Raw genomic sequence first — 25,240 nt, 5'->3', positions numbered from 1 at the left:
TTCATTGGGGTCTGAGACCCAGAATGGAGAGAGAATGTCCCGGCTGCCCCACTATGTGCGTGAGAAGGGAAGAGACAGGTTATCCGAGTGGGCCAGTCATCTTTCCCTTCAAGCAGTCTTTCTCTGAAAGGCACATGACTACAGCTTGTGCCTTCCCGCCAAGAATCTCCTGGTAGAGCGCACCGTGGAGAAAGACCCCTGGGCGTCTGCAAGACACTGAAGCCTGGTCACTCGGCGGGTCCTGTTCCTAGTTCTGGCACTTAATTCCCCGACAGCTGGGAGAAGACTCTGTCCCGGTGGCTTCCACAGTGCTCGTCCTGTGCATTCTGGGGCGCGGCGTGTGCGGGTCAGGATGCTGTGCAGTCCTGCTCTCCTTCAGGCCTCACGACTGTGGGCTGGGAGTAAACCTCCCCCAGACCTGCACTCGTGTTCCAACTCCCCAGCTGTGACAACAGCTTAACTACCCTGCCATGCCGACTGGGAAAAATCCAAGAGCAATAGTGATCAGCTTTACCTGTCAGCTTTGAAGATAAACAAGAAATAATATTCCAGTCCCAATATTCAGATCAATTACTACTATGTTTCCCTGGGCTCAGACATCATAAATTCAGTGGATCATAGCAATTCCCCTGGAACCACCTAGAGTCCCCTTGCCTTCCCCGGGTCTGGCCGTGGAGCCATATGTCTTCAAACACAGCCAGGAGTCCTGCTCTCCTAATTCTGCCCGCCTGGCAGGGGTCACTCTGACTTTGACCTTAAGCGTGTCTTCTGATCAGACCTCCCTTTCTCGCTTTCGTCACTCCGGTCTTAATGTCTTGTATGGGTCCCGTTTCAATTTCACTTTCCCAAATGAATGGCTATGGTTTGAATTATATGTGTATGTTTAGCTTCCTCTGCACAATTACCTCTTCAGTGCCTCTTCTTTCATGCTTCCCTGGGCCCATTACTCATCCTCCAACCTCTGTCCTGCCAGCAGCCCTGATAGCGCCCCTTCCCCCCTTCTAAGCTCATTTCAGAACATTCCAGAAGTAGTTTCGGAGACAAGTTACTCCTGTATGGCTCGTTCTTCCTTCCTTCCTTTCTTTCTTTCTTTCTTTCTTTCTTTCTTTCTTTCTTTCCTGTCTTTACAAATCCCTTCTGACTTCCACATTCGGAACAGAGTAGAGAAACCAACTTACCTTCATTACGTGCCAGGTGTGTTCCAAGGTCCCCCTTTAGTGCTCTAGACTATTCTCCAAGAAATAAATCATTGAACACACGAGGAGGCTTCGGCTTTAAGAAAAGAGATTTAGTAACTTGTCCAGGGTTGTAGAGCCGAGGACAAGATGCAGATTTAGGCACAGAACCTATAGGATTCCAAAACTCCACTAGTCTTTCCTTCATGTGACGCTGCCTCCATAACATTTCTTTCTAGTAACAAAACTGAAGTTTACATAAAAGCGTCCAAACACACTGATGTGTTCAAATTCTACTGGTTGTCCTCTAGAAGACTCGGTGCAGTGTTTCAAACCACACATAGGCGATCCCTTAATGGACAATTTCTTAAAGTCTAGAATTCCAGAACTGGAAAGCACCTGAGAGAGTTTGGAATCTCCCTGTATGTGAGGAACCCACAGCCCTTGGAGGCTGCATGTCCTGTCCATGAGCTCCTGCAGGGAACTTCCTTCAGTGGTCCCATGCCTGGAGTGAGTGGAGCCAGTGGTCTGTCTTCCCGAGATGCTCTCAGGGTGAATCCATCACTCCAGCATTTTGCCTCTGTTGCCACGTGATGACAGAGCCAGACCTCCATCGTCACCAGGGTTCTTTGTCCACACTTCTTCCCCCATTCCTGTCACAGGTACCCCCGTCCCCAAGCACATACCTTCCCAAGCCTTTCCTCGTGTCCCCTAAAAGTCAGAGTCTTTAGCAGATGTCCCTACTCTTCCAAGTGTTCAGAACATTCACTTTGTTGCCCTAACTCTCTCTGTCCTGATGACACTTCTCACTGCAGATCTCTAAGCAGAAGCTACGTTTTCCCCTCCTGTTCCAAGTCCCTACGGGTCTAGAAATGGAGCAACCATCCTGCTTGCTCTCCTTCCTTAATAAGAAACAATTAGATGAGCGTTTCTGCATTATCCCACACAAACTTTACCAGCCTACGGGCATCTCGCTCAGATTCCCTGCCATCCCGTGTCTTGATAGGAGAATTCAGGGGCCACCCTCCCCATCTTGTGCCCTGTATTTCATCACTTCCCCATCCTCAAGGATTTGCCTCCAATTTCCCCCTCCCCTCCCTGTATCAATTTGTCTCTTGCTTCTGGATCATTATCATCAGCACGTAAACATACTCTAGTATCTCTCACATCTGAAACAGACACTCCTTGACCCCCATGTCACACCTTTCCAGTTACGTTCCCAATAATCAGCAAAGTGATCAGTTATCTGTACTCAGTCTCCTCACCTCATTTGTCTTTAACTCTCCTTGGTCAAGCTTCTCTCACTAAAGGTTGCCTAATCCTGCCAGGGTCACAGTGACTTCCATGTGCCAAATCCAATGGAGTCTTCTCTGCTCTCAGCAACATTCCATGTACTTTCTTCTCTTGGCTTCTGGAATGCTGCTCTCTCCCAACTTTCCTTCTTCTACAAAGTACACTTTTGCTCAGTTTTCTTTGTTAGTTCCCTCTCTCCAATGAGACAGAGGACACCTTCCCTACTCACAATCCCTCCCTAAGTGATCTCGTTTAGGTCCCATGGCTTGAATCCCATGACTCCAAAGTTTGTGTCTTCAGCCAAGATCTCTCCGTGAACAACAGAATTACATATGGAATCATCCATTTGACATCACAAAGTTAACATGTTCAGAAAAGAACTTTTATATTTTGGAACTAGGTTCAGGTGGTGGCTGTACAACATTGGATGTACTGTAAGTCCCTAAATTGTTGACTTTGAAAGGGTTAATTTTATGTGGTGGGGATTTGACCTCAATTTAAAAAAATCAGAAGGCCCGCAACTTTTGATTTCATTCTACACCAAAACTTAGTCCTCCCCAGAATTCCCTGTCTTAATAAATGCACCCCTCCCTTCTTCACCTTCCCACTCCCCTGACATCCAAATCATCAGCAAATATTGTCACTTCTACCTCCAAAGTTTTTCTCTAACCTGTTTACTTCTTTCCATCTCCCCTGAGGCCACCCTCACGGGAGCCTCAACCACCTGTCCCTACAATTATGATTAGTCTCCCTGCCTCTACTCTTGCGTGTCTATAGTGCTTTCTCCATATAGCCGTCAACTTGATGTCCTAAACCTGTAGATCAAACTATAATACACCCTCATTAAAGCATCTAATGGATTCTCATAATACCCAAAGAAGAAGAAGAAGAAGAGAAGAAGAAGAAGAAAAGAAGAAGAAGAAGAAGAAGAAGAAGAAGAAGAAGAAGAAAAGAAAAGAAGCCTGCAAGACTCTCCATGAAGACCCTGTTCTGGATTGGAGACTGCCTACTTTTCATTGGGTCCTCACATGGCAGAAGGGGCTAGGGAGCGATGTAGAGCCTCTTTTGTAAGGCACTAATCCCATTCATGAGGCTCCACCCTCATGACCGAAGCGCCTCCCAAAGGCCCCACCTCCCAATACCATCACATTGGCCATTAGGATTTTAACACGAATTTTGTGGGAACACAAACATTCAGACCACAGCAGTAAACTATTGAAGCAGGGACTTCATCCGTCTTGTGTAGACCCATATCTCCAGTAACTCAAAAGTCCCAGACACATAGTCGGTGCTAAATAAATTGTGTTAAATTGGGTTTTCAGCCACTAAGATTATCGGTGGTTTGTCAGCAGAACAGGGACGAACTGCTTCTACCATTAAGTAACCTGGCGACACTACTAAAATAAAAAACGTAATACCCCTCCAACTAGAAATACCACTCTTTGGAATCTATCCTGGGGAAACAAAAGCACCCGTGTACGGATATATGAACAGGCATATTGATTACAGTATTTAAACAGTATTTGTTGCAGTATTAAAAAACAAAACAAAACAAAACCCCCGGGAATAGAGGCCCATCACTAGAGAAATATCGAATGTATTAGAATATGTTGAAAAGGATGAGAGTTTTACCATTTTTCTTAGAGGGATTTCTACAAAGTAAAAGAGAAAGGAGAAGTACAGACACGATTGTGTTTTTAATAAAGCAAACAAAGAGAGGAAAGGCTGTCAAATATATGAATGCATACCATATTTCCTTAAGGCTAGGATCGCAAGACCTGTCACAATTTCCAGAAATGTTAAAACATGGAAAAGCTTTGCCACTCAGATCTGATGCCATACGGCTTGTGCACGTGGCATATAGCTGAGTGAAAGCAGAAAGAAACCCAACAGTTTGTTGATGCAGCCCGGAGGCCTTGTGTTTGGAGGAAAGGGTGAGGAAAGGGGTAGGTAGACATGCACACACAAAAAAATCAAATCAGATCAAATTAAAAAAGGACATGATAACATTCCACTTATATACAATATGTATGTTCACAAAGAAACTAACTTGTAGGAATGCCCATGAAAAATTGTCAAAGAAAAGAAGCAAACACAGAAAGTGATGAACACAGTAGGACTCTATTTTGGCAAAAACCCAGATCTGCCGGTCCTCACAGGTCTACGGGCATAGGGAAGGGGGCAGAGACCTCAGACTGGATGTGATTGTTCTTCGTATTGTTCCACTTGCGGCAAGCATGATTATTTTGTTTTTTAAAACTACACAGAATGAAAAGGGACAAAAATCGAGGGGGAAACGTACGTCATGTCGCCATACAGCTAAAACTAAAGCTGGGGCTTTCCTTTACATTTTGAGCATCCTTGTTAATAACCACCATCATCATCTCTGGGTCACCAGAAGGGAGCAGGTGACCTTCTGGTTCCTCCAAGGTGGATTACAAAATTTAGCCAAGCAGTTGGACGGTTGGGGTGTCTTAGTCTATTCTCAACACTCTTATTACCATAACTACTTAGTTCATACATGTAAAAAACATTTAAAAATGTTTTTTGCATTGATTATGCAAAAATTAAAGGCCTTATGTCTATCATAACACTGAAAAAAATGAATGTCATGTTACCATTAAGCAGAGATAAAGTAAAGCTAAATCTGTCTCCAAGTGTAACTTAATCCCCACCTCCCACCCCCCCGAAAGGTAACTAAAACACCACCAGAACTAAGGGCTAGAGTGGAGATGATGTGGGTCTGAATCTTAGTCGTAGGTCTAGCTATGCATGCCCAGGAACAAATCATTCCCTCTTTCTCTTTTTTTAAGTTTATTTATTTATTTTGAGAGAGAGTGAGAGAGCACGCAAGCAGGGGAGGGGCAGAGAGAGGGGGAGAGAGAGGGGGAGAGAGAGGGGCAGATCCCAAGCAGGCTCTGCACTGTCCGTGCACAGCCTGATGCAGGGCTCGAACTCACAAACCTTGAGATCATGACCTGAGTTGAAGTCAGACGCTCAACCTACGAGCCACCCCCGGCGGGGGGTGGGCCCAAATCATTCCTCTTCTGGATGCCAGTTTGTTCATTTGTAAAAGGAGGATGAAAATGCTAATTCCACTGATTTCCAGAATTGTTATGAAGACCAAATGAGAAAAGCATGTGTGAAAGCATCTAGTTTGTCTGCCAAGTGAGAGTTTTTGCTAGACTCCAAGGGTCTTATTAAAGATACAGTAGAGGGGTGCCTGGGTGGCTCAGTTGGTAAATGACCGACTTCAGCTCAGGTCATGATCTCAGGTTCATGAGTTCGAGCCCCACATTGTGTTCTGTGCTGACAGCTCAGAGCCTGGAGCCTGCTTCGGATTCTGTGTCTCCCTCTCTCTCTGCTCCTCCCCCGCTCACACTCTGTCTCTCTCTCAAAAATAAATAAACATTAAAAAAAAATTAAAGATACAGTAGAAAGAGAAAAGGAGTCAGAATCAGAGACCAAGGTTTCTCTGTCACTGTCCAGCTGGGAGACTATCACCATTCCAGGTCACCAGTCCCGGGCCTAATTTTTCTAAATTCATTAATACGTATTTCTTTTTGGGAAAAGAGAAATTCCCCAATCCTTCAACTATCCCCATAAAGCTAAATGTTATTTGAATTCAATGTACTTCATGCACATTGAGGCACCAAAACTGTTTCTTTAGCACCAAATGATAATGGAAAAGTATTTCACTAAAGTCCAGATAACAAATGAAGACAAATGTTTTCTCTAATCCTCTTTCTATAAAAGTACACAATCTTCATTTATCTTCAGGGATGACATCCGTCCCTTTAAGAATAGTTCCTTTATGAGATGCATTTCATTGTCTGAGCCTCTTGACAATTCTTACATCTTCTACCGTGAACTGTTGAGCCCTCCAATGTCTCGCGGAGTCTCGGTTCTGCTGACCTGCTGATTGATGGGGCTTCTTCCTAATGGAGCTGCCAGAGAGCAAATTGCACAAATTGTACTTTGCCCCTCGTATGACTATAGTCCCACCCTATTCTTGTCACATACTGTATCTCACTTCTGCTCAATAGCATGCATGATTTCTTTTGTTATTAATAGTGTGTTTTTAAATGAATTTAAAGTACCAATCCATTCAAGCTAACTTTTCAGCTTTTTGTTTTTAACTGATTCAATATCTTTCTTGACACAGGATTCCCTATATCGCTCAGCTGCCCCAAATATCCAGTGGTTTCGATCAGATGCCTCTTTTTTTCTTTAAGTTTATTTATTTTGAGAGAAAGAGAGGGAGGAAGAGAGAGAGCATGAGTGGGGGAGATGCAGAGAGAGAGGGAGAGAGAGAGAGGGAGAGAGAGGGAGAGAGAGAGAGAGAGAGAGAGAGAGAGAATCCCAAGCAGACTCCAAGCTGGCAGCACAGAGGGCTCGAACCCACGAACCGCGAGATCATGACATGAGCCAAAAAGTCAGACACTTAGCTGACTGAGTCACCCAGGCGCCCCAGTCAGATGCCTCTTTGATAGTTAATTTGATGCGTTAACTTCACTGGAGCGTGGGGTGCCCGGATATTTGGTCAAATGGCATTCTGGGTGTGTCTATGAGGGTGTTTCTGGATGAGGTTAACATTTGAGTCAGTAGACAGAGGGAAGCAGATGGCCTTCCCCTGCGTGGGTGGGCCAGAGATCAAATAGACACCTGACCTGAACAAAGGCTGAGTGGGAGGGAATTTTGCCTATTTGTTTGAACTGAGAAGTCAGTCTTCTGCCCTCAGACGGGAAGTTAAACCATCAGCTCTCCTGGTTCTCATGCTCTCGGACTTGGATTAGAACTTACCCCATCGATTATCCTCTTGGGTTTCAGGTGTTCTCATGTGGACCAGAACAACACCACCAGCGCTCTGGGGTCTCCAGCTGGCCAACGTCGTTCAGATCATAGGACTTCTCAGCCTCCATAATCCCGTGAGCCAACTCCTTACAATGAATCTCTTCATATATGTTTATATGTATTTCTGCAAAATGCATCCTATTGGGTCTGTTTCTCTGGAGAACCCTGACAGGTACAGCCTCCATCTAGCCTTCAAAGTCTTCCTTAATTTGACCCCAACCGCATATCCAGATTCATTTCAAAAGAATAGTATTATATTACTGTAACAGTTAACATCATAGCATGCCAGCCGCATGCTAAGGGCTTTAGATGCATTACCTCAATTAATCTTTATAATGATGCCTTGGGGTAGGCTATTTTATTTCCATTTCATAAGAAAAAAAAAAGGACACTTATATTTAGAGTAATTCTGGGATTTGAAAACATTTTTCTTTTTTGTTAAGTACACTGTATCCCCACCGTGGGGCTCAAACTCAAGATCCCGAGATCAAGAGTCACACGCTCCGCTGAGTGAGCCAGGTGCCCCTGATTCTAGGACTTAAGCCGAAGTCTCTCTGACTCCTAAATCCATATTTTTAGACTCGCTTGATGCTACCTCCACAACTCGCTAAACAAGCCGTTGTAGAATGAGGCCAGATCTTTCCATTCATTTTGATCTCAGCGTCTTAGAAAGAGAATCGCTTCTAAACCTTGATGAATAACAGAATCACCGGGAAAGTTTTTCAAAGTCTGAGTCATTCAGCTCTAACCTTCAGAGCTGCAGAGTCTCTATGGTGTGGTTCAGGAATCTGCCTTTCATGGTTTCCAGGTGAGTCTAGTAGGTCAAACCACAGGCCCCAGTATTTGGGAATAAGGGCCTTAGGTTAAGCCAGTGGCTCTCAAATGTTAGCCTACCTCCGAACCACTGGGAAGGCATGTTAAAACACAGACCGCTGGGCCCCATCCCCAGTGTTTCTAACTCAGTAGATTTGGGGTAGAGTCCAGCCATCTGTATTTCGAACAAGTTCCCAGGTGGTGCTTTTGCGGCTGGCACAGGGACCACACTCTGAGCACTACAGGGTTCCGCTGTTCTTGCTTTGAATAGTCTCCTTTGTACCTTCCTCTAGTCCAAATTTCCACCTGTTCTTCAAAGCCACCTTCTTCAGAACACCTGTCTGCTTCAGTGCTTAGCCTCCTTCTTCTGCTTGTAGGGTCACCTGGCTTCGCAGGTCCTGGCAGACTCCGCTGAACTCTGGGATAAGAAAAGAACATTCTTTGTCTCTGTTCCCACCCCCTTTTTAAACAGCCCGACAGAAAAAAATAAATAAATAAAAAGAAATAAATAAAAATAAAAAGCCCAATAGATGTGTTTAAGGGTTGCCGAGGATATCCCCTTGTGCACCTGCTCTGAGCCACTGGCCACACCCCTCCTGGCCTTCCCCTCCCCTCCCCATTCATGGAGCCATTCATGGGCTCCAGTTCCCTTTGAGGACGTTTACTGAGGTGACTCCCCTGAGAAGCTGCCCACGGAAGGCTCAGGGAGCTGCTGGGAAGTTATTAGAGTTCCTGCAGCTGCCCTCACAGGCCTGCCCCACCTGCCGGCTACACCTAGCACTTGGCACCTCTCAGAAGTTTGGATAAGACTGCCCTCAGCTGTCCTCCCATCCTTTCATCCCCTCGCTCTGCCCCAGGCCCCTTGCCCCAGGCCCCAGCTGTGAATGCCAGTCACCATCACTTTTGTAACAGAAAGTTGTGTAGACTGACCCCGGCCCCCGAGTTCTTAGGCTGTGACTGATGCTTCTCTCAGGATGAGTTCACTCTTACAAGGCACCTGGTCCCTCTTGCTAAAAGAACCCCCCCTCCCCCTAAAGCTGCACCACTCACCCTCCCAAACACGCCTAGAGGGCAAGTCTGGAGTTTAGGATGGAGGGCAGCTGAAATTCGTGGTGGGATTCAAGCCACAGGTTTAATACTTACTAGCATTTTATAACAAAGAAAAAACTCCTTGAAGTCAGGGATTATTCCTTAAAGTGTAAATGTTTTGCTACTTCTATTTGGCCCACAATGCCTAGAACAGTGTTAAAATACATGCGGTCACCTCTTACATCCCTGACATATGCAAAGCAACCTCGCCCGGCACCTGCCTCACCTGTCCCTCCTCCCTGCCCAAAACACACTGTGCATTTCTACCCCTTCTCTTCCCAGGCCCGCTCAAATGCTGTTCCTTTACGAACGTGTCCCCTTCCCCACTCTACTCACTATAGTTTTCCCTTGCTCATTGGTAGTGAATTTCTCTCTCTCTCTCTCTAACACCCAGAATTGCCAGAGGGGAGTTGAGGCGCCTCTTCCGGCACCTGGAGCCCACCCACTCCAATCAACCATCCCCCTCCCCCCCCAGCTATCACCCGCTAAGGCCCCAACTGGGAGCAGGCCTCACCTGTGCTGCCGCCTCCCTGTCCCTCCACCTGAGGAAAGCAGCTCAAGGCTGGTCAGCTCAGGGACACCTCTGCCCCTCCTCTCCAGTCCTCCTGGACTGAGCCTGGATCCCAGAGACTCCAGAGTGTGGTTGAAGGATGGAAAACCAGGAGGATTGCTCTCACTTTACCATTACGTCAGGAACTCTCTCTGGCTCCCCCGGCATGTTGGCAGCCCGCAGGGGCAGAGCTTTCACTCTGGATCCGATAGATATTTCGCCATGCATACATGCTGTAGACCTTTGGTCCTGTGACTACTGAGACTAATTTCTCTTCCATCAGGACCCCAAAGCCCTCAAACCCAGGTTCAGCTCTACCAGCTTTGTGTTCCTCACCAAGGACTTCGAAAGCACTTTTATAACTTCCATTTCATTTCATAATCAAGGAAATTGGAAATAGTTTTGCACCAATCTTACCAGATTCTCCGTGCGTATTCATACGACACATCCATAGACATTTATGTCTATGGATATCCAATAGCCAAGGGTTCAGTGCCTTGGTTATTTGTAGTAGCGGGAGACAGAGTAGGGTCATTCTTTTTTTCAAATAGAATTCGATTTTCTTAGCCTGTGAACATCCCTCCTTTACATCATCCTTCTTGGCACAACTGTTACCATTTTGTTCCCCGGCTAGTAATTGTATCCAGTCATTAGAATTAAGTTGTATACTTTTCTGTCGCCTTTCCTGCCTGATTATCAAGCGTGGTTTTCTCTTCAGATTGTAGATCTCTGTTTGTGCTGTAACCATATTTACTTCGGCTCCATTATTCGCACTCATCCTGCTTGGGCCTCTGAACTTGTACCCCAACACTTACCAAAAAAAGCATAAAAAGACACCCAGGAGTTTCTTTGTTTTTCTTTACCTTCTTTTCACTTGTCTGTATCAGAGATGGGAAGAATGACCATGGATCTCTCACAAAGCGGACTAGAAATTCCGAGACTGTGAATTCCAGCTATGGCTCTGCCATTCACGTATTTATAACCCCAGGGAATTTACTGAAGCTTTTTCTCTGGTCTATGACATACTTGTCAAATCATGTAGGATTTATGATCAATGTCATGTGTGATCTATGATCTATGCTGAAAACGAAATACGGGCTCATCTCTTTAGCCGGATATAATAATTAGTAAATCCATTCATTACAGGAGTAATTTCCAAACCCTACAGATCTACAGAATCGCCTTTTTGACTTAAAAAAAAAAAAACCAAAAAACAAAAAACACAGATCACTGAGGTCCATCCAGTCCTGCTGCATCTGATTTTTAAGTAATTCGTTGATGTGGAGGCAGGCTCGAAGAACCCTAGAATTGCAGGCCAGGCTTCCGAACTGCTTCTGCAGTGGGCACTCATTTTGGAGAAACTGGTTCAAAATTTTAGTCCTCCTGCCTAATTTATCAGTAACGAATGAAAGATGACCGTGTTTGAATGATTGCAGACGTGCCAAATGTTGAACTCGTGCTGTTCACAGCAAGATCGAAGCTGTCAGGATGCTCACGCACATTTTCGTGGAACCAGACATGGGAGTGTACTTAAACCAATTAAAGATTAGTCTTTATTTCAAATAAAAAAAAATAAGTAAATGGAAAGAGGAGGATGGAGTCAGTGTTTCCCACTGCATAAGCTTCTGTTGTATATTGCAACAATATACAATATTCAATATATTGAGCTCAATATTTTGAATATTGTATATTGTTGCCTATTGGATTAAGGGACATTCAGCCTCATTACTACACCACCCAAAAGGAGAGTCTTTAAAGAAGAATCTCAGATGTGGAAATGTGCCTTTTGGGAGTAAGATAAAATGAGTCTCCTCAGCAAATTTGCCACCTCTTGGATAACTTTATCACCCCAAAAGCAAAATTTTTCCGCAAAAAGATGTGTTAAATTTTTAGTCCAAAAAGTATTCCATTCTCCCCAATCCTACCCTTTTGTATACATTCTTTTTCTGCCATTTCAAAATCATACTCTGAGTTAGTGGCTTAAAAGGCATTAGGATTTGTATCTCTTCTAATACAATAGACTCTCATGGGTTGTAAAGAATACTTATGACACATAAGTCAAGCCAAGTCAAGTCTCTTAATTTGCCTAACCCACTCTCCCCCCCCCCCCCCCCTCCGTCCAATTCCAAATCAAGGACTTCTCTTGCGGAAGCTGTGCTCTTCTTCTAACTTTATCAGTTAAAACTGGGACTTCCTCTCTCTCTTGGCCCACGGGCAGAACAGTTTCTTAGAGTCACGAGAATCTTAACTGCAGTGTTTCTTTGGGTTCTGCTTCAAGGGTTACTTCCCAAAGCCCTTCATCTCTTTTCCCAAAGTACCTCCTTTGCTTCAGACACTCAACCTCGGTTATTACAACAGCTCTCTATTATGCCACTGTTATCTCTAGGCCATTCTGTATGAAACAACTAAAGTGTTCTATGCTTCCTGCAAAGCCAGCTGGGTAGTCCCCACTTAAAATCATCTTAAATGAGGTCCTAACACACCTAAAGTAAGGCATGTGCCCTTGCTGATAAGGGTGGCACATTTCAGTGATAAGAATCAGAATGATGTGCTCACCTCCAAGGCAGAGCAGGTAGGGTTTGAGGAGCCACACCTCATCTCAAGAATTTGGAACATGGCCCCTGTTATCCCGTCTGGTACTCATTATCTTCTCTTCCCAGTAGCCGTACCCCCTCACCAAGGGGTAACTACACATTCAGCATTTACAGAGGACTTCCTGGCAAAAGTCAGGCCCTTGCACAACTCTGTGCTACAGTTCTTGAAGGGCATTCTGTTCCATAGAACACCCTCTGGGGCTCTGTGATCAATGGCATAAAGTACAATCTGCCTGCTGTCCCCAGACAGACACTCCATGTCACAGCCCCCCTTCCCTGTCCTCCATGGGGTATATTTAGCCACTGAGTTCTGACAGATTTCAGGCTCTGGGGATGAAGCCTGCTGCTATACGGGGCTTTGTGGGAACAGCGACTTGGGTTTGCAGCTGGGAATCCTTCAGATAGAGACTCCTTTAAGGTCAACAGATGGAGTTGGAAGATTTGTTTGGGGATCTGGGTAGGGTGTCGGTGGAGCTAACTGACAGGTGACGGGAAGAAGGACATATAGGCTGGATTTGGAAATTGTTCTTTTCATACCAACTTGTCATTAAAATAAAGGATTTAAAAATAAGATAAAACACTAAACTGAAAAATGAAAGTGAAACACATACAGCAACAGGATACAAAAGAGAAAAGAGTTTATACATCAAATGATTCGTGTGTAAGTCTATGTATAAGAGATCGTGTCAAGCAATATCCTTGAGCTGATTTAAATAGCTTAAAGCTCCCAACAAGTGGGGGTGCCTGGCTGGCTCAATTGGTAGGGCATGTGACTCCTGATCTTGGGGTTGTATGTTCAAGCCCCATATTTGGTGTAGAAATAAAAGCTTAAAAAAAAAAGTAACTGACAATTGCTCTGAGGAACACAGCTTTCTGAGCTGGGTGGTTATTTTCAAGGGAGAGGTTGTTAGTCTAGAAAGTGGGTGCTGCTCGTTCTTTGGGGTTTCTTAATACTTGGTGTTGCCGTTAGGCATCTGCATTTGACTAGTATAGGCAGCCAACCTGGCTCGTTCTGTGTTGGAGCTAGAACACATGACTGCTAGAATCACCCTGGCTTCTCCTTCTTTCCAGCTCACTTAGACACAACATTTGGAAATGAGGACAGAACCCTTTGAAAAGAATGGAAGCAGGTAGACAGCAGGAAGCGGAGAGCCATTTTAACTTATTGAGTTAAATGAGAGTGACTGATTCCAAACTTTAGCCTAAAGCTATGAGCTATGTGTGGGGCTTGTGAAAGCTGATGTCAATCATCCCAATTCTTTGCATCTATAAACTGAGAGCCTTTACTTGTATATTGAAACAAAGAGCACAGAAGACAGAACCCTAAATAGATATGTGCTATGATCCTGATGGCTGCCTGCCATATTACTGTTAAAATCTAGACAACAGACTCAAAATGGAGTCACTTATGCTAAGCCCCATGTCACCAAACCGAGACTTGATTAAAAATGCAGCTCTCCCAAAAATGGAATCTTGAACCAGCCAATCAGGAATCACCTGATAGGCACAGTTAGGTTATCTGCCTAATAGGCACATGTCTTCTCCTAAAAGAAAGGAACCTTGTAATAACCAGCCGGCTTTTTTGCCTAGTACACCTTCCTTGCTCCAGCTCCCTTCAGCCTATAAAGGTCTGTTATTCTACAGCTCCTCAGAGGGCCTTTCTATCTGCTACTTTGAACACTGCCCAATTCATTAATTGTTGAATGAAGCCAAAAAGATCTTTAAAATTTACTCAGTTGCGTTTTGGTTTTTTGACATTGTAGATTCTCATCTGGTAATAACGCACTCAAGGAAACTATTTTGCAGCAATACAACCACGGATTGCTATCAGATTACCATCTCACAAGCAGAGAAGACAGCAGAGGCATTTCTGCTTCTATCCCTAAATCGACACTCAGCATTTCAACACTGCAAACCTGAAGACTCTTCAGTTGATACGTATATCGTAGTATCGTGCTGTTTACAGAGCTCATGAAAATATACCCCAATGACACATCTCCTGCCAGAAACAAACTTAATGCCTTAAGTCAAAAAAGGACCCTATCCAGTGAGACTTCCTTCCTTAAAATCTTAAATATCAAAACTACATGTTATTTTTATTCTTTTTAATTTTTTTTGTTTTTAAGTAGGCTGCACGCCCAGTGCAGAGCCCAATGTGGGGCTTGAACCCAGGACCCTGAGATGGACACCTAAGCTGGGATCAAAAGGCAGATGCTTAAATGACTGAGCCACCCAGGTGCCCCCAGAACTACATTTTAAAAATAAATTCTGGGGTGCCTGGGTGGCTCAGTCGGTTGAATGTCTGACCTTGGCTCACGTCATGATCTCACGGTTCATAGGTTGGAGCCCCGTGTTGGGCTCTGTGCTGACAGTTCAGAGCCAGGAGCCTGCTTTGGATTCTGTGTCTCCCTCTCTCTTGGCTCTTCCCCCGTTTGTACTCTGTCTCTCTGTCTTTCAAAAAATAAAATGTTAAAAAAAAAGATGAAAATAAAATAAAAAAACAAAAATAAATTCTTCCCCACAATTCTCATGCTGAAAGCATTCACCAAGGAGACGGCAGAATCAAAAAAGCATACATCGATGAGAGCTTGAGAAAAATTCCCCTTTAGACAAGACTACCCCCTCCCGTTATATTTGAAATATAACTGTGGGTTGGCTTTTAGCAGAACTTTTTTAGAGAACTGGTGGCTGTTAAAGAAAAGAATGTCCTGACACTTGAGAAAGTCAGAAAGAAAGACCTTATTAGAGGAAAGACTACTGCAAGGGGATTTTTCTGCAGGGGAGAGACTGGGCAAGATAGGGCTCAACTCTGAATACAACAGGGACAAGTGGGTATTAGCCAAGTTGGGGGTGGGGGGGCAGTGGATGGAAGATTACTGAGGAAACTTCAAGGAAAGGTAGATTCTTGTTGAAGGCAGGCCAAGGTGATAAGATTTGGAAAGTGAGGGATTTTCACTAAACCAGTCCAGCAGGATCTTGCTGAAACTGGATGGATTGGCCCAAGGACTGAGCACAAGGTCAGGGCTTAGTTGCGAAGAGGGCTCAGAGGACCCTGACTCCTACGGGTCAAGCAGAAAGTGTCGTGGTTTACCAGTTGCATATAACACGGTTTCTGGTGTGGGATCGCTCTTGAAGAGAACAGACACACGCCCGGCTGGTCTCATGAAAGGGAAGGTTCAATGGGTGGCTGTTCCCTCTCTCTCCCCCCCTCGGAGAAGCCTGAGGGAGCAGCATGAGCACTGGTCCACACTGTGGCTGCTCCTGGGAGCCGGTGGAAGGAATGCTGACCTAGACCAGACTCACAGAACCTCAACTTCTTGGGCCTCACATGCTCCTGGCGGGACCCCTGTGTCACCACTGTCAGTGTGTGCCATACTGGCCTGAGTGGTGAGAAAGGAAGCCTTGGCTCTCCCCCACGGCCTCCCCCCTCCCCCACCCCACCGCTGCCTCCCAGACCTAGGGAGGATGAGAGGCACCCTTCAAGGTCACTCTTGGTTTTGCCTATGCCTTGTGAGTCAACATTCTCTTGTAAAGGCCCACTGTTTGTGATTTAAAAAAAGAAGTCTGTGCCTGGTTCCACTTTTAGAAGTGGATAGTTTATCTTTAATCAGGATGAAAATAAAGGTACGAGGTCTGATGCTACAGAAGCTTGCTCACGGTAGTCACAAGGAGGCCATATTTTCACATGGAATTGATTGAACTAGACCAAAATGTAAAAAAAAAAAAAAAATCAGAATCATCTGGAATCTTACAACATTCTTCAAGGCCTGAAAAAGGCCTGGGTTGGCTTGTATTTGTGTGACTTTCTTGTAGTTCCTCTCTTTGACCCCAACTAATAGCTTTAGAATACGCCTTTTATTCTGTCCTTTGTAATTTCCTGAAGCTCTTCGGGGCCCAGGTCTTTGATATGCAAAATGGGATCTTAAAAGGCACGAGGTGGGAAGTCAAGACTGACCTGGCAGTTGAGTGTGGGAGGACCAGAGTCTGCAGGAAAAGACCAAGTAAATACCTGGAGTTTTGCCTTTAGACCTTTCTGGTTAACATCATGAGGGAAGGAGCTGGGGGGATGTGGAGGGAATTGGAACAGTTTCCTTCTTGCTGTGTAAATGTTCTGTTCCTCATCAAACTTTACCCTGCCATTTTAAATATCCCCTCGTGCTTTTTTACCCAAATCCATTTTGACTATGGTGATGCCAAATGGTGAACTTCAGACTTCTTGACAACATTTACTGGAAAGCATAAAGATCTAAAGGAAAGAAAGGGTGGTCCAGGAATATCATAAGTAGTCAACTTATCAGGAAGGCAAAAAACAGTAGATGTCCCTAAATGTGAAAGAGGTCTGGAAATATGGTTTCTATGGGCTCTCCATAAAAACCAGAGCAAAACAACACAACAAACAAAAACAGGCAAAAACATAACAAACAAAAGCAAAAAACACCATGTAAGAATCAAAACTAGCCAAACAAACAAACAAACAAACAGTGGCAGTGGCACTGACTACTTTTGTCCTGAACTATCTTTTCAGGGAGGTTTGTATAGCAAATAGTCTTGGAATGTAGAAATCGTGTCTCCCAAGGACAGCCACGCTTTAGGATGTGGTTTCAAAAGCAAGAAAATGTGGAAAGACCACCAGAACCAGGAAACACGTGTCCCATCCACCTGTGGGCATTGAGAAAATCTGCACACACACCTCTTCCTCCCAATGAGTGATGTGTACATCCTTCCAGATGTCTATCCATATCCATATCCACCCCTGGACCAATGTCAAAAAGGCATCGGAGGTGACAGTCTCCAAAATGCGGCGTCTGCTCCCCCAGGAAACAGAACAATGAGGGGAAAGCAAGAGGAAAACACAAGGTAAGCTGTGTGTATTTGTTTTTAAACGTTCTCTTTTTGTGATATTTATAAATTTGTAGATATACTTTCACATGGGTTTGGGTACTCGAAAACTCTTTTTTTTTTTTTTTAATTAAAAAAAAATTGAGAAACAGAGTGAGACAGCGTGAGCAGGGGAGGAGCAGAGAGAGAGGGAGACACAATGCGAAGCAGGCTACAGGCTCTGAGCTGTCAGCACAGAGCCCAATGTGGGGCTCGAACCCACGAACCTGTAAGATCACTACCTGAGCCGAAGTCGGACGCTCAACCAGCACCCCCGAAAACTTTTTCTTAATAAACATGAGAGATGATGAGGTTTAGAGCTAATGACTCTAAAGACATTCAAATTAATAAGATGTGCTTGTAATTTCAAAAGCCTGACCACATTCCACTTATTTATACTTTCAGACTCCTGCCCTTTGGGGGTTTCTGGGCTGTCTGTTGCCCTCCACATGAACCCCCAGCACCCGCTTCCCCCTTCCCTCCTCCCCCAGATGCATCCAGTAGAGCAGGCCCTGAGGAACAGAAGCTGCTGGAAGGCACTGACACAGCCTCATGGTTTCAGGATCATTAAGAAATCATTAGTGAGGAGGGATTGCTGGTTTAAATTAGAATGACACTGATAGACCTATAATTAGTAGAAATGAAAATTGTTAATTAAAAGTGTATCTTATTTCCCCCTGGTGTGATCTCTATTTGCCACTTGGTTTTAACAAAAATGAAACCCTATGATAGATTTCGTCAACCCAAGACAAACATTAAAAAAAAACATAGAAAAAAGTTTTGTAAAGCCTAATGAACTTTCTAAGGCTCGAACTACGTCCGCTCAGGGCTCATGTTTAAATGAGATTGCAGTGCGCTGATTCTGAAAACAATTTTTAAAACATTTTGTTGCCAATTGTCATGGGCTGGATTGTGTCCACTCAAAATCCATAAAGGGCCAGGAAACTGGAGTGTAAAAAAACCACAGATGGCACAAGGAAAGCTCAGCAAATTGCATTTATCACAGCAGCCAGGGCGCCTGGGTAGCTGAAGTTAAGTGTCTGACGTCAGCTCAGGTCACCATCTCAAGGTTCATGGGTTCGGGCCCCGCATCTGGCTCCATGCTATCAGCTCGGAGGCTGATTGGGATTCTCTCTCTCTCCCTCTCTTTCTCCTCCCCTTCCCTCACTCTCTCTCTCTCTCCATCTCTCTCAAAATAAATAAAAAACTTGAAAAATATAAAATATTCGCAGCAGGCAAAGGATACTCACAATCCAACTGGATCTCTCACTAAAGTGACCTATAATTTATTGCAAAATTACTTCTGATATGGCAAGGGGTCCAGTTACTAATTACTCTAGGAAAGAGGTGGAACTTGTGGGGGCTCCATCCATCACCACCCCTGTCCCGAGCACCCTCTCATATGCACCCACCTCTGTTCTTGAGTCTCTTGCTCTTTTCACTTGATCTGAACCTTTGCACCCTCCCACGTCGATATTGAAATTGGGTGCTGTAGCACTAGAACGCTTATATATATTTTTTGTAGTTAATTCTATGGTGAATTGTTAAGAGTTGTCTGAATGAATCATAGACCGAAGGCTCTTCTCTCAATAATAAAAATGCTGGTCAGACAATATATTCAATGAGAGCCATAAAAAGCTTCATAAAATGAAGACATTCTGAGGTCAAATAGAAATTGTGTTCTCCAGAATAAGCACTTAGAAATCTCTGCACTGAGATTCAGGCTTTCTGACAAAGGTGACTAGGATGTAGAACCATCCATTAAACTCATTATATTAAACACAAGCCTTTTTGGCTCGATGGGAATGCATGGCTTTGTTTGATGGCTTTTCAGAAACTCTTGGCACTCATTCAGTAATATAATAAGTGTGATTTTTTGGGGGGTGCCTTTGGTATTGCTTTCCAGAGAAATTTTCAATTTTTTTTCCCCAAACAACAGCAAAAGCCCTTTTCTTGAGGGTTCCCATTTTATTTATTCTCGTTTCCTGTCTAAAATCTCCAGTATATGTGGAGCAAAATCACTCTTCTCATAGGTTCCAGAACTTGTGATTCCAAGTTTCATAGAAGGAAATAGAATCTAATTATTTCATCTGGGGTAAACTGCAAATTACTTCATATAAATAATGACTTCCTAATTTTGATAAACCTTCAATTTTACAATGGAAATTTGCGTGTGTTATCTCACTTAATTTTTTTATAACAAACCTACAGTATGAGTCACTTTTATGCCATTCTAGGGCAGAGAAAAACGAAGCTCAGACAGGTTGGGGGATTTGCCCCAGATTGGAGAGTCTGCAAATGTCAGAGGTAGCCCTGTACCCAGTGGATTTGTACCCATTCCTCTTCCACAATGTCACCATTGCCTCCTGATATTTCATCTCAAGACAAATTACAACACCTGAATTCAGAATGAGCGGATCCACCTTGACTGCCACAATGGAAACCTTTCTAATGTCTGGATTAGGCTCAAACTAAACCAACTGTCTTCTAATTCCTCGGTCTCCTCCCTCCTTTGAATCATGTAATTTTTTTTTCCTTTGGCATTTTCATGACTATTCCTGCTTTTCGTCTCATTTCCACAGCAACGTAAAAGAGTTACTTCTGGATCTTATCAAACAGAGCCATGGGCTGAGCCTAGGACACACATCTTCTGGTTTGTGGAAGCCCTTATAGAAGATCAAACAAGGTAGGGAAAATCTACTTAGGAAATCTTTTCTCTAACCAACCTTTTCCTCTGAAACTCCTTTTCAGAAAGAATTTAGACTTAAAGTTCCTTGCATAAAAGTTTGTTTTTGATTGTCTTTTTTTCTCCAAAGGAAACAGTGAAATGGCACCCGTGGCCCTTCAGCAATACAAGTCAGCGTGTAGTATTATTAACCTTGATACTTTAGGGTATTTCAAACAGATCATCTGCAGCAGAACGATGTGGAGTATTTGTTTAATGTGAAATTCTTGGGTTCGATTCAAGGCTTACAAAATCAAAATATCTGGCCAAGCAGCTGTGGGATCTGTACCGTAAACAGTGACCCGGGTGATTCTCTGGTGAAAATCTGAGTACCACGGTCAGAAGGAACCAAGGCCACCTAGATACATGGGGTAGCCCCCTGCATGCTCCTTGAGCTTGTAAATCACAGCACTGAGATTCAGACCTTCTGAGAAAGGCGCCTGGGATGCTGGGCCATCCATTAAACTCAGGACAGCTGGACAGACCTTGGTGGGATTACAGTTCAAACCCACAAGGCAGAGAAGGAAACTGAAGCCCAGGCAGAATAAGTGATTAAGGAAAAGCCCTTCTCAATATTATTCACAGTTGCAAGCAAAACAACGAATGAGCTGTGTCTGTTGTTTTTAAATCTCTGTGAGCTCTAGGTACTCCTCCAAGGAGGTCTCCCTGGAGCTCATATTGTATATCACTTGCATCTTTACAAGTGTTGGGCTTAGATACAGATGGTCTGTTGACATATTTTGTATCTTTACTTAGTCAAACATTTGTTAGCATTAATTACTTTGATTTAGAAGGTCTCCTTCAAAATATGAAGTCGCCCTCATTTTAAAAAAAACACAAACAGTTCATCATATCCAGAAAAGTTCACAGGCCCCAGACACAATGGATTAAAGAGCTCCGGCACTCAATATGACCTCGAAGACCAATGGGTTGGTGCAGTGTGCCTGGCTGTCAGGCGTGTCTTATAGACGAGTTCTCAAATTTTCAGGTTTTGAAACAGCTTAATCCGTTCACCGAGAAGTGTTCAGGTAAACATTACTGACAAGAAATGAAGTGGTTAAACTGGAACTATCATGGAATAATTAACATACAGCACAATAATCAAGAATTCCCAATGTTTGGGTCATTGTTGTAGCATGGAATCGTCTCCGGGTGGACACTGACTCAACTACATTAACTTGGGAAGTCAGCCTACAGGTCCTTCCCGCACAGCTGAGACCGAAGCCCTTCTTGGCTACCTGTTTTGACTCAGGAGCATCCGGCTCTTTGATTGGATATTTGTGTACGTCATCCAGAACAGTGCTCTCCAACATTTCATTTGGCACTTTTGGGTTGTATAGTAAGTGTATGTTTAATGTAAAACACACACACACACACACACAAACAACCTACCAACTTCTTTTCCACAGTGGCCGCAAAATTTCTCATTGTTCTCAGCAATGTATGAGAATTCCAGTTGTTCCACATCCTTGTCAACACGTGGTGTTGTCAGCTATCTTCAATGATAGCCATTCTAGTAGGTGTGTGGTGGGATCTCATTTTTATTTTGATTTGCATGTCCCTAATCACTAATGAGGTTGAATATCTTTTTGTGTGCTTGTTTGCCATTTGTATCTTCTATGGTGAAATCATATTTACCCAGTGTTTTGTGGTGTTCAGCTCACAGATTCGGTGTCAGAATCTGACCCAAAATTTTGCTAGATCTATAGCTAAATTTTTCTGTTTTGCTGTTGTAAATGGTACTGGAAAGTTTTCAGCATGTTGCTAGTATATAGAAATATGATTCAGTTGTGTGTGTTGATCTTGTATCCTATCCTGTGACTTGCTGATCTCCCATATTTGTATTAGAAGTGTTTTGGTACATTCATTGGGATTTTTTTAAATGTAGATAATCATGATTTCTGCAAATAGGGATGGTTTCATTACTTCATTTCTAATCAGTATTGTATGTATGTATGCATGTATGCCTCTACCCATCTATCTATCTACCTACCTACCTACCTATCTACCCATGCATCCATCCATGCATCCATCCATCCATCCATTTATCCATCCATATCTTGCCTTATTGCACTGGCTAAGACTTCCAGTACCATGGTCAATAGGAATGACAAGAGTGGACATCCTTGCCTTGTTCCCGATCATAGTTCTTTTTTCAGTTAAAAAATTTCAGCTTGTGGCACAAAAACAGACACTCAGATCAATGGAACAGAATAGAGAACCCAGAAATGGACCCAGAAACGTATGGCCAACTCATCTTTGACAGAGCAGGAAGAATATCTGATGGAATAAAGACAGTCTCTTCAGCAAGTAGTACTGGGAAAAATGGACAGTGACATGCAGAAGAAAGAACCTGGACCACTTTCTTACACCAGACACAAAAATAAACTCAAAATGAATCAAAGACATCAATGTAAGAGAGGAAGCCATCAAAATCCTCAAGGAGAAAGCAGACAAAAACCCCTTTGATCTTGGCTGCAGCAACTTCTTACTCAACATGTCCCCAGAGGCAAGGGAAACAAAAGCAAAAATGAATTATTGGGACCTCATCAAAATAAAAAGCTTCTGCACAGCAAAGGAAACAATCAGCAAAACTAAAAGGCAACCTACAGAATGGGAGAAGATATTTGCAAATGAATATCAGATAAAGGGTTAGTGTCCAAAATCTATAAAGAACTTATCAAACTCAACACCCAAAAAACAAATAATCCAGTGAAGAAATGGGCAATACACATCAATAGACACTTCTCCAAAGAAGACATCCAGATGGCCAACTGACACATGAAAAAATGCTCCACATCACTCATCATCAGGGAAATACAAATCAACACCACAGTGAGATATAACCTCACACCTGTCAGAATGGCTAACATTAACAACTCAGGCAACAACAGATGTTGGCGAGGATGCAGAGAAAGAGGATCTCTTTTGCACTGCTGGTGGGAATGTAAACTGGTGCAGTCACTCTGGAAAACAGTATGGAGGTTCCTCAAAAAATTGAAAATAGAACTACTCTATGGCCCAGCAATTGCACTACTAGGTATTTATCCAAGGGATACAGGTATGCTGTTTCGAAGGGACACATGAACCCCCATGTTTATAGCAGCACCGTCAGCAATAGCCAAAGTATGGAAAGAGCCCAAATGTCCATCGATGGATGAATGGATAAAATGGAAAGATGTGGTATATATACATAATGGAATATTACTCGGCAATCAAAAAGAATGAAATCTTGCCATTTGCAACTACGTGGATGGAACTAGAGGGTATTATGCTAAGTGAAATTAGAGAAAGACAAATATCATATGACTTCATTCATATGAGGACTTTAATACACAGAACAGATGAACATAAGGGAAGGGAAGCAAAAATAATATAAAAACAGGGAGGGGGACAAAACATAAGAGACTCTTAAATATGGAGAACAAACAGTGGGTTACTGGAGGTGTTGTGGGAAGGCGGATGGGCTGAATGGGTAAGGGGCATTAAGGAATCTACTCCCGAAATTATTGTTGCACTAGATGCTAACTAATTTGGATGTAAATCTAAAATAAAATGAAGCAAATAAAAATAATTTGGAGGTATCAAACCAAAGAGATTTTAATTAAATGTGGATTTCCCTCGGAAAAAATAAATGAATAAAAATTTCAGCTTGGCTCTTCTTTGTATCTTCTGTTTCTTTGCTGAGACTTTCTGTTTTTCCATTTATTTCCAGGATGTTCTTAATTACTACTTGGATATTTGCTTAGTAGCTGCTCAAGCTGGACATCCGTCCAACATCCGTGTCGTCTCAGGATTGGCACCTGCTGATTCTCCTTTCCTGTGGAGGTTGAAATTGTCTTGGTTCTTTATATCCTGAGCAATTTTAAGTCTGGAATTTGGGTCCCATTCAAATCCTATGGAGAAAGCTGACATTTTTGATTTCAGTAGACAATTGACCTGGTTAGGTTCAGGCCACAAGGTGCAACCTGCCTTCTGAGGGTGCATTCCAACAAGCTCTGCTTTCCAAGATTTTTCAGTTCTCTTCACATCAATCCCATATGTGTGCCACCTGACCGTCAGCTTGGGCGTGAGTGCAGCTGAATGAAGTGAACCAAAAGAAATAAATATTTCTGTACTTCCTCTGCTCCTCAAGACAGAAGTACGCGGTTTCTCCTGAAGTTCTCCGTCTGAGTCACAGTTCCTAATTCGATGTTTCATGCTGCACTGTACTCAGTATGGAAGATACCAGAGGAAAACAGTTTCAGACTGTCAGTTTGGTAGCACCTTGAATTCTGGTCGTTTTCTCCAATCCTCCTGGTACTATTTGCTTCTTGGGGTCCTCAAATCGAGCCTTCACGCATTGGTCCAGTTGTTTTAGTTTTAAACAACTTTATTGATAAATAAGTTGCGTACCATCAAATTCGCCTACTTAAAGTATCGAGTTCCATGGTGTTTGTATATTCAGAGTGTGCAACCACCACCACAATGAATTTTGCAATATTTTTACCCTCCCAAAGTAATCCCATACCCATTAGCCATCATCTCCTATCTCCCCCTATTCTTTCATTCCTAGTCCTAGGCAACCATTAATCTACTTTCTGTGTGTGTAAATTTTCCTATTCTAAACATTTCATAGAAATGGAATCCTGCAACATGGTCTTTTGTCATTGGCTTCTTCCAGTTAGCATACTGTTGTTCCATGTCATAGCCTGTATTAATATGTCATCTTCTTATTGCTGAGTAATTTTCCATTGTACGGATAGGACCCATTTTCTTTATTCATTCATCACTGATGGACATGTGAGTTGTTTCCTCTTCTTGGCTATAATGAATAACGCTGCTATGAACGTTCTTGTGCAATTTTTGGTGTGAAGGTGTTTTCATTTCTCTTGGTTATATACCTATGAGTGGAACTGTTAGGTTGTATGGTAACTGTACATTCGTATTTGAAGGAACTTCTAAACTCATTTCCAAAGCAAATGCATTATTTTACAATCTCATCAGTACCGTATAAGTGTTTAAATTTCTCCACATTCTCACCAACACTTGTTATTTAAATATATATATATATATATATATATATATATATATATATATAGCCATTCCCATGATGGCTAATGTTTTTTGTTGGGGCTCTTTTCACACACTTATTGGCCATCATATACCATCTTTTGAAGGAATGTCTATTTAGATCTTCAGCCCCATTGTCATTTGTCTTTTTATTATTGAATTATGAGTGTTCTTAATATATTCTAGATACAAGTCCCTTATCAGATATGTGATTAGC

The sequence above is a fragment of the Acinonyx jubatus genome, chromosome B2 (genome assembly GCF_027475565.1).
Source record: "Acinonyx jubatus isolate Ajub_Pintada_27869175 chromosome B2, VMU_Ajub_asm_v1.0, whole genome shotgun sequence".
Taxonomy (NCBI): Eukaryota; Metazoa; Chordata; class Mammalia; order Carnivora; family Felidae; genus Acinonyx; species Acinonyx jubatus.
This window is presented reverse-complemented; position numbering follows the sequence as displayed.